Source organism: Aythya fuligula, chromosome Z (genome assembly GCF_009819795.1).
Source record: "Aythya fuligula isolate bAytFul2 chromosome Z, bAytFul2.pri, whole genome shotgun sequence".
NCBI lineage: Eukaryota > Metazoa > Chordata > Aves > Anseriformes > Anatidae > Aythya > Aythya fuligula.
In genome coordinates this window covers 64823937-64835260 of record NC_045593.1, presented here as the reverse complement: position 1 = coordinate 64835260, position 11324 = coordinate 64823937, and positions in this window count along the sequence as shown.

Genomic DNA, 11324 nt, shown 5'->3' with positions numbered 1-11324 from the left:
GTGGTTCTTGGTGAGAAATTTTGAAATGTCTGCGCATTCTCACATTTTGTTTCTCAGTACTTATTATCTCTTCATTATGAAAGATCAAGTTTATGTCTATCTTAGGCTTTATGTAATGCAATCTTGACCTAAACTGAAGTGTGATAAGTGAGATTTCTAAGCTCATATTACATGTACTCTCACTCTCTGTCAATTTGAATTGTTTAACAAAAAGAATAAGTTAGTTTACTAACTTAAAACTCTACTTTGTAATTGTAGCCTTTGAAGGAAAATAGGCAAAATAAAAAATAATAAAATAATAAAAAAAGTTTTTTTTTTATTATTATTATTATTATTTTTTTTTTTTTACTTCAGAAGTATCCTGTCTTCCTATATTTTAGTGACAGTTTTAGTTTTCCATCACTAGGCTATGTTTTTGCATGGAAGACAGGACGGAGGAGTAGCCTGCAGTGGGGCTTTTTTCAAAACTTAATACTTTTGAAAATACAATGAACGATAAAGGAACGGCATATTGTTGATTAATTTGAATCAAGAAACTCTAGAATAGAGGTGGATAGAGAAATTCTGATAGACTTTTTCTCCCTCTTCTGAAACCCTAGAGCAAATATAGACCACACAATTTTTCAAAATACACTGCAATTTCTGCTATCATCATGTACCAAAACTTGCATTTTTCACACTAACAGTTCTTGTATTTTCATAGATTCTAGTCACTGGCTAATATCATAAGACTGTAGATGTGGTCTACTTTGACTTCAGTAAGGTTTTTGACACTGTTTCCCACAGCATTCTCCTCAAGAAACTGGCTGCTCATGGCTTGGACAGGCGTACACTTCATTGGGTTAAAAACTGGCTGGATAGCTGGGCCCAAAGAGTTGTGGTGAATGGAGTCAAATCCAGTTGGAGGCTGGTCACTAGTGGAGTCCCCCAGGCTCAGTACTAGGGCCAGTCCTCTTTAATATCTTTATCAATGATCTGGATGAGGGGATCTAGTGCACCCTCAGTTAGTTTGCAGACCACACCAAGTTAGCTGTGTCTGTCGATCTGCTTGAGGGTAGGAAGACTCTGCAGGAGGATCTGGAAAGGCTGGACCAATGGGCTTAGGTCAACTGTATGAAGTTCAACAAAGCCAAGTGTCAGGTCCTGCACCTGGGGCGCAACAAACGCAAGCAGCACTACAGGATAGGAGATGAGTGGTTGGAAAGCTGCCTGGAAGAGAAAGACCTGGGAGTATTGGTTGATAAATATGAGCCAGCAGTGTGCTCAGGTGGCCAAAAAGGCCAACAGCATCCTGGCTTGCATAAGAAACAGTGTGGCCAGCAGGTCTATGGAAGTGATTGTTCCCTTGTATTTGGCTCTGGTGAGGCTGCATCTCGAGTACTGTGTTCAGTTTTGGGCCACTCACTACAAGAAGGACATGGAGGTGCTCAAACGAGTCCAGAGATGAAGCTGGTGAGGGGTCTGGAGAACAAGTCTTATGAGGAGTGGCTGAGGGATCTGGGCTTGTTCAGCCTGGAGAAAAGAAGGCTCAGGGGCAACCTTATTGCACTGTATAGGTACCTTAAAGGAGGCTGTAGCAAGGTGGGAGTTGGTCTGTTCTCCCACATGCCTGCTGAAAGGATGAAGGTGAATGGGCTAAAGTTGCGCCAGGGGAGGTTTAGGTTGGATATTAGGAAGAAATTCTTTACTGAAAGGGTTGTTAGGCATTGGAACAGGCTGCCCAGGAAAATGGTTGAGTCACCAGCCCTGGAAGTCTTTAAAAGATGTTTAGATTTAGAGCTTAATGATATGGTTTAGTGGTTTAGTGGCGGACTTGTTAATGTTAGGTCAGAGGTTGGACTAGGTGATCTTGGAGGTCTCTTCCAACCTAGACAATTCTGTGATTCTGTGATAAAAACTGACCAGGAAATAATCTGCTTAGATGTATGGATTTGTGTGTTTTGCAGATCTTTCCTCCACTGCTCCTACTGCAGCACAAAAATCACTGTACAATGTCAGCACTTGAGCTAGAAAAAACTGACTCCCAAGCTGTGTGACTCTATTGATTCCAGCTGTCTAGAGCCAACGTTAGTACCTGGTGTGTCTGCTGAGTTGTGTGGTGTAGCTGTACTACAAGATGGGTGAGGAAAATGTGCACCTGCGTCAGGGCAGGGTGATCTGCTGAGGTCCCCTCTGGTCTGACATTCCCATGATTATATATTATTCACTCTTAACATTTCCTTTTGTCATGAAGTGGTATTTAGTGTTCTGCTTTTTCTTTCTCTTTTAATAAATACGTTTTAGCTGACAGCACTGCAACAAACCACATGCTGGGAAGCAGCAAGAGGAGCAGTACCATTTTCTTTTGAAGAAAACTATAGTTTTCATTGTACTGATAGTAATCTAGTCTTTTTGGGTGTCTGTTGAAGGACAGGAGTGTTGCTGTTGAACTTTACTTTCAGAAAATGGCAGATGAAATGTATGCCAGAGAAACAGGATCTGTAACTCTGACTAAAGAGGTCAGTGTCTTCTTCCATAGCTTAGTACACATCATTTTCAGGGCAGTTGTGCCAAGTCAAAGGAATCCAATTTCTGGTGGCTCACTTTTTGTTGCTACCTTCCTTTGTTGTTGGGATTATTGAAAGGCTTTTCTTTCTGACATTATTGAACAAATTAGGTTTAAATTTCCTTTTTCTTTTTTTCTTTTTTTCTTTTTTTCTTTTTTTTTTTCCTATCTGTATCTGCAGACTGTTTCAAATGTGTTTCCAAATTGTCCACTTGATGCTGCAGTGTTCAAGTTCAGGTGGGGGTCATGGTCTTGACATTTCCAAACCTATTACAATTCTTGGGGATGAAATGCCATAAAAGACCTCATGCAAGCTGTGACCCGAAGAGAAGAAAACTTGCAGTTTCCCAAATTCCCCATCTCACTTTCTTAAACAATTTTTCATATCTTCTCTGGATTTATTTATTTTTTTTTTTTTTTTGCACTATTTTTTACATTAAATAAACCTTGCAATGTCGTTTGATGAGCATTTCTTTTGACATCTGTATAGAGTCTTGTACATGCGGGTAGCTTGGTGAGCTGGATTGGAAAGCTGCCTTAGGTTTAAAAGAGATTTGCAAGTCACCTTGACAACTCTTCAGTCTGGTCTGTAATGTGAGCCCACATTTGACTGAATGACTGGCTTTGCCGCTGCAAGTAGTATTTGTCAAATCATGTGCCCAACACTATCTGTTGTCATCATTTCCAGGTAAGGACAAAGCTTCATGTTTCAAGATACAGATTCATTTATATGAAACCTTTTCATTCACAGTTAGCTATTGGGTCCTTCATCTTTTCTTTGATCAAAAGCTAGACTGTAATGCACAATGAACTGTAATGAAAAATAGTGAAAGACTGTATTAAGGTTTCCATTGTTTTTACTATCATTTAGCATTTACATTAGTTTTGTAGCATTGGAAAGACCCAGGATATCATTTAATCATTAGTTTCTTTATTTTGAAGACCCCATCTGTTCTTTACCTACTGTAAAATGTGCTTAATGTAAAGTGAACTACAACATAAATATCTGATGTAGTTTTTGAAGTATGTATATATTTGGAACATTTTTTTCCAAGCTACAGGCATGCCTTTTGCTCCCAGGTACTTTGGAGTGAATGACAAATTCACCATTGATTTGACTAGGAGCTATACTTTCAATCATTCCTCAAATGCAGAGAGCTGCTGGAAAGATTTACAGATTTGCTACTAACTCCCTTGAGAGTAGAGCTGATTCAATTAAAGAAATCTATGTGTGATTCAACACATCTCTGTATATGCTCTACAGCACTTCTGGCCAAAGCAGGAAGAATTACACAAATTTCATCAGAAACAGCAGGAACAGCATAGATAATTCTTACCATTAGTATTATGATGAAAAATTGTCCCAGTGTGTTTGTTCTCAGTACTCTTACAGGTTCATAGTTCCCACTTGGAAGACTGTTTCTTTCTTTATGATATAAACTTTTTCATAAGTCTACTCACTTCTCTTTCTTTATACTTTTCCCAAAGTATTCCTATTTTTTTTCAGTCCTTCATTAAAAAAAAAAAAAATAAATAAAAAAATAAAAAGCTTTCTTTAACCTTCATGCTTGTGTAGAACTTTTAAGTGCTTTTCTTAGGAAAGTCTTTTGTCTTTTAAGTACAGTAATATATCAATAAACTGGAAAACATTTGACCTATCAAGGTGAAATGGTGCTTGAAAACATCTTCAAATACACCAAGCCAGAAAAACATATGTAAGAAAAAATCCCATAAACCTTTGAACTCTAGGCTTTCTTTTGGAAACTTCTGCCTCCAGACATGAAAGAGATCAGACTGTACGTATATGGTACTAATACAACCTTGATTCCCCAAACTGTTACTGAAGACCTATCTCTTCATACAAAAAATATGTACAGAGTTTAAAGGATGTGTTCTTGGAGAGGTTAGTCTATCTACATAAATAATATTTTAAATTTTTATGTATAAACCATGTATTAAGAAAGTAATTTGTGGTTATGTAATATACTATATTTCCAGTACACTTGTTATGACAAAACAGGTATTAATTTTTTTTTTCTAGGGGAAATAGTGTGCAACCCTAAGGAAAAGATAGTACATTGCCCTACCAGCAACTTACACTGTTCTGAAACCAGCAATGATTACCCTAAGCATATACTTAGGTTTATGCATGACCATGTAGGGAAGCCCTACAGCCCTTTTGCAAAACATTCCAGGCACAGCCCATCTATCAGTTAGTTGATGCCAGGGATGACCACACTCATAAGGAAAGGAGAGGTTCTTGCTGAGCTGTGCTTGTGAGGTACAAGGGTGTGGAAGGAGGGGTCTGCAGTGAGTTTACATGCCAAGGTGTTGGTGGTGGGTGGGGCATATGGGGAGGTTCTGCAAGAAGAATCCAGAACCTGCCCCATGTTAGGTAAGGGCCCCACCACTGGCCAGAGCTGAGACAATAAGCAGTGTTTTGTTTGTGCCTCTGTGAGAGCGTATTTAAGACAGGAAAAAATAAAAAAAAATAAAAATGCTGGGTAACAGCAGCTGGGAGAGAGGGGTGAGAGCCAGCCCTGCAGCCCCCAAGGTGAGTGCAGCAGGAGGGCAGGAGGTGCTGCAGGCAGGCAGCAGCAGTTCCCCTGTCGGCTCTGCAGGGAGAGGCCCCTGGTGGAGCAGGCTGTCCCCCTGCAGCCCATGGGTCCCACATGGAGCAGATCTCCACGCTGCAGCCCCTCCATGGGTGGAGGAGCCCCTGGTGGAGCAGGTGGATGTGGCCTGGAGGAGGCTGCGGCCCATGGAGAGTCCCCGCAGGAACAGGGGGTCTGGGGTGAGCTGCCGCGAACCCGTGGGGGACCCGTGCTGGGGCAGTTTGCTCCTGGGGGATGGATGGATGGATGGACCCTGTGGGACGGAGCTGTGTGGGAGCAGTGCTTGAAGAGCTGCTGCCTATGGGCAGCCCCTGCAGGCTCAGTTTGGGAAGGACGGCACCCTTGGGAGGGACCCCATGGGGAGCAGGGGCAGGGAGTGGCTGTGAAGGAGCGGTGGAGATGAAGCATCAGGAGCTGACCACAGCCCCCATTCCCCTGAGCTACTCAGGTGGGAGGATGTAGAAAAGGGTGGATGGGGGAAAGGTGTCTTTAATTTTTTTCCTTTGTTTCTCATTGCTCTAGCTTGTTAGTAATAGGCAATAAATCTTACTATCTCCCTACTCTGAGACTGTTTTGCCCATCACAGTAATTGTTGAGTGATCTCCCCACCCTTATCTGAACCCTTGAGCTCTTTGTGTTGTATTTTCTTCTCCTTTCCCTTTGAGGAGGGGGCATGAGAAAGCGACTGTGGCGGAGCTCGGCTGCCCACCTGAGTAAAACCACCACAGAGTGTACAAAAATACATTGCAGGCAGAAGAAGGAGCAGTAATATAGGATATTTTTTTGTTAATGACTGAGAAAGCCAGGCAAACCATACCAAAATGTGCTGAGGATTTAAAATGATTTATTTTCCCTCTTATCCACTTTATGTTAGGCACTTTTACAACGGGCTTTACAGGTGTAACTTAACAGTTTGTTACTGCTTTATATCCCACCTAAACCACATGACAGGAGATAGACTACAGTTTTAAGAAATAGCTGAGCAGTATCCAGGTTTTGTGTAATAAGCTCTGAATTTGCAGTTGTTGTTCTGCAAAATCATGCCTAGGCACTTCCCTTGTAATGCCAGAAATACCTGTATCATTTCACTAAAACTGAGGAGATCTCTCAGTGTGACACCTCTGACAATTATATATGCAGAGGAATCTGACAGTTTGACTCAGAAGTCCTCGAGTTTTACTATGTAAACACCCTGTATTCTCTGACAGTGAGACCAATGGAAACCTGATCTCATGCATCACATGGGCAACATGGTGAGAACTAGCCTCTCCTGCTATGCCTGAAGTTACTGACTTTAGCACAGCTTTAATCCAATTGCTAACACTGAAGGCTCATCTCATCAGAAGAGCTCAGTCTCACATTTAAAAGACCCATCAGAAGCATTTTCCAGGGAGAGGTATGAGCCAAAACAAGGTCAGAAGAATGAAAGGCTAAGCGTTGGGAGTTTTAAACCAGAGAAATGAGACACAGTCAAGGGAATGGGGGAAGATTTTGCTTTTGCAAACACTGCTTGTATAACTAGAAATGTAACTGGAAGTACCTACATAGTGGGTACCTCCTGGGATGTGTACTCTTGCTAGTTTTTCAGAAGTAGACAGCAGTATCTGGCCTCAGTGCTAACACAAAATTTCTACCAGCAAATACACTGAAGGGAAGACACTAGGACTTTAGTTAATTTCTGTAGGAAGTTTTTTTTCTTTCCCTTTCCCTTTCCCTTTCCCTTTCCCTTTCCCTTTCCCTTTCCCTTTCCCTTTCCCTTTCCCTTTCCCTTTCCCTTTCCCTTTCCCTTTCCCTTTCCCTTTCCCTTTCCCTTTCCCTTTCCCTTTCCCTTTCCCTTTCCCCTTTTCCTCTTTCCCTCTCCCCCTCCCCCTTTCTCTTCCTCTTCCTCTTTTCATTTTCATTTTATCTTTCTTTTTCTCTTTCATCTCCCCCCTTGACCTCTACCATAACATATAGCTATTTTACAGTTAGTCAAACCATAAGCCATTTATTATTGCCAAAAGGGGCATGTCAAACAAATATGAACAAAGACATATATATATATATATCAGTTACAAATACATGGTTTGCAAATTGAGAACAAAGTGGGGAGGGTTTCAATGGCTTTGTGCAAATTCACATCATTGCTTGATCATAGTGCTTTAGAGCACTCAATTCAAGATCTGTCAGTTTGGAAGAAAAGCATTGTGGAAAACCATAACTTCCTTTAACCAAAGGAAAGTGCGTTTGATGGAACTAGTGGTAAGGATAATACCCCACAAAGGTAAATAAGCACTTTAGACCATGGCAGTTTGAACAGATTGTTTTCAGCCAGTATTATGTTCAAGGAAACTATATATTTAATGGGATTAATTTAAAGGCCTCAAGATGGTGTTCCTTCAGGTGCTGATGCAAATATGTTTGAGAGCATGCAGAAAGTCATTTAAGGATTGTGAAGCCTATGAGAAAAAACTGAGATGTTTGATACTGGCTTCAAATGGAACATGGAAAAACCTTTAAGGCTCATTGGAATTGCCATAATGTTCCAGGCCAAATCAAGCAAAATTCTCTTGTTAATGGTTCTGGAAATAAAGGTTTCTAAAACAAATAAGTATTAATTTGTTTACAGAAGGAAAGTTCTATATTTGTTACTTTGCTATTTTATAAAATTGGATATTAGCTTTGTTTCCATCATGAAGGGAAGAGGTAATGCCGCAGCCCTTCCCCCATGATGGCATTTCCTGAAAATTATGGATTTGCTTAGTCACATGCTTTATCCCAATTACCAAGAAGCACTGGACCTGCTACACAATTACACACTGCTTTTCTTTCTATCCTCAGAAAACTCAATATTCTTAGGAAAAGATGAATTTTTCTTGATGCTGATTTAGTGATTTTTGTGCAGCATGAACACTGTGTATGCAGCAGATACACTTAAATATGTGCAGCACAATGGTAAGGTAGGTGTCTGACACATGCTCAGAGGCAGGGGTGGTGGTAAAGAAAATCTTTTGCTCTTGCTCAAAATCACTCCAGGCCTCTAGGAAAGACAACAGAGAGCAGGTGATGAGAATGGCTGTATTGTCCAGCTAGCCCAAGTGTATTAAGTACTTCTGTTGTGATTATTGCTATTCAGAAATAATAGCTGTGTCAGCATTTTTACCAACTTCTCAAGTCAATATTTTTGAACATGGCAAATAAAGCATAATGTTTTCTGTCAGTGGGTCCCATTGGTTGTGAATTTAAGTGATTTATAGTGCGATTGGAGTTTAGCTATACGACTGTTCATCTGTTTTATCTCCAAAAATTGGTGGAAAATGGTGATGAAATACCCACAGAAAAAGTCTAAAGATTTAGACTCTAGTCCTCATTTAGGTATAGGTTATTAGATTGGCATAAGTATTCTTGTGCACCAATAATGTCATTTTTGAAATGCATGTGCTACTAAATTTTGTCTTGCGGAGTGAAGATAAGACAAAATGGAGAAAAAATGTGTGAAAAGAAGGTGTCCAAAGGACAGTCTGAGCTGCTATTTCAGGTGGAGTGGAGCCAGTCACAGAGCAAAGCATCTCTCTTACTAGTGCCTTAGACACTGGATCTTCATTGAATGCAAAAGCTGTATCTGTCACCCCTAAGTCCCTTAGCTGTCTCTGGGCCAGGACTGGCATATGCAACCAGCATTTTCCACAGCAGCCTCCAGGGAGAGGAATCATTGCTCTCTCCTTAAAGTAACTGCTTATGATATTACAGCCCTCCTGCTTCTTTTTCTTGTAAGGCCAGAACACATTTCTACTTCTCACTGGTGTCAGAGGCTGCTCCTACTAAAATAAAGATATAATAAAAGATGCATGGTATGTGTTCACAATCACAATTTAAGTAAGCATTTGTTTTCCCCTCAGTTAGAGATGAAGTTAGGAGCAGTGCTAGACATTCACGATGGTTGCCTGTGTAAAAAACAGTACACTTGACATGGACTGAGCAGATTTATAGTCCCCAGACCTGAAGGGTGTCAGAGTGTTTTCCTCTTCATCTGGCTAGCGTTTATCTAAACACTGATTTGCATTTAATAAAAAGGTTTCCCTTTTTGTCCCAAGGGGAAGTATGTCCAGCAGATGGATCACAAGAGAAGCCATTAGCCATTTAGGATGTTTTGACATTGTGCTGAAGATTGCTTCATTATCAGTGAAATGAAATTTTTTTTTTCCTGGCAACTAATGGAGAATGTTATTAATATTACAAAGATATTATGAAATGTATGCTTGACCTACTAAGACTTGTGACAAAGACATGTTCTTGTGACAAAAAGCTGTATATGTAGGAGGAAGTATGTAAAGAGATGTTTGCCTAAGGACATACCTATGATCATTGATAAAAACTATTTTTAGGAAAAACAAAACTTCAATATATATTTCCTTTAGGTTTAATTCTGTTGGGATAAAATTTAAAGGTATATTTTGGATGAGATTAGAAAATACATACTTTTTGAATTTCCTTCTCATAATAAATTTCTACAGATATTTTTACTCAAAGATTAAATCTGCAGATTTTCAGAGCAAAGACTGATTTCATAAAAAAAATAACCACCCCCATCAGATAGGTCAGATGGAATCTGTTTAGACACCTTGATCAGATAACAATGAAGGATGGTTTTCTGTTGCTGTAAAAACAATCAAACAAACTAAAAGCAATCTTTTACTATTCAAAACAGTTTTTAGGGAAAAACAGAATGGTGTCTATCAACCTCCTGAATTAAGATTTTGTTTGATGAGACTACTGGGAAATCAATAGTGTATGAAAATTGTAAGGTATATTGAAAGACTCTATTTTATTTATTTATTTATTTTTGTCCTTGCCTAGATAATGTTGATACTGGGCATTCAGCTCTAGCATAGGAAGTGTAAGTTCACCACTAAATTACAAGTGGAAAACATAAGAGAGTTAGAAAAACATAAATTAAGTATAACAACTAAGAAATCAGTTCACAGCAGCAGGGTTGTCCTAGGTTCTTCATGAGTGCCTGAACCACCAGCTGGTGAACAGCCTTAGGACAGCTGGGATTCAGTCCTCCGTCCTTTCCCTCATTTGTTTTACTCTTTGGCCTGAGAACTCTGTCTGACCGCATGACACATTCAGTGAAAGAGTTGTTATCTGAAAACTGTCACCCAACTGTACTAAGTATTGGTACCAAAACATTTCAAATAAACTCTGTCAAAAACTGACTGAAATATGCTACCTAAAAAGGGTGCCTGAGTTAAAAACAAAGCTCCAAGCTTAGATCCTTTTCCAGACCTAAAGTCAGGGACTATATATTTCCTCACTAATATGCTGTAACAGCTAGATCTTTATTATGGTCTCTGACCACAGTTTTTAGAAGACACATGTGGTACTACGGGAGAGCTAAAGCACATGTGTCAGCTCCCACTGCCAAACAAAGTTGTTCTTGGCATAAAGGCACTTGCCTGCAAACTGTGATTGAAGTTGCTGTCCAAAGTCAGTGGCTAAAAATCAAATAGCAACTGCTGAAGAGATAAAGAGCTTAACTGATGGATCTTGACTTTTTAGAGGACTAGTTATGTGTCAGAATCTTTGGAAATGCCTTTTTCTCTGCCTCATGAAAAATTTGTGGTATATTCCAGTGAATGAATTTTAATTCAGTGGTCAATGGTCTTAAAAAATACATCATCTATTCAAATTGCCATCACTTACTTTATAGTCCTTTATCCATAACTTTATCCTTAAATTCAAACTGTTTTCTTTTTCTTTTTTTTTTTTTTTTTCTTTTCTAAATCCATTGCTTGTGATGCTGCAAATTAATGTTTGACAAAAATAATTTCTATTTTAAATTTTATCAGATATTTTAAACTGATTTTTTTTTATTTTTTATTTTTTTATATATATAAATATATTGAGATTTCACTTCCTCTAAAAACATCCACAAAAAGATAACATGCAAGAAATTTTTATATAATGGCTATTTGTATATTAGCTATTCCTACCAGGAAGATACAAAACAAAATTTCTAATCATGGTATTTATTACCTCTGATTGGAATATCTCAGAGCACTGTGTAAGTTTTGACCCAAGTGTTCTGCATGCAGATATAGATGTAGTTCAGTTCTGTTTTTGAATGGAACTCTTAATGTGCTTGTGTAGGTTGCTGAACTGGAAACGTAAGTGCCCCTGAA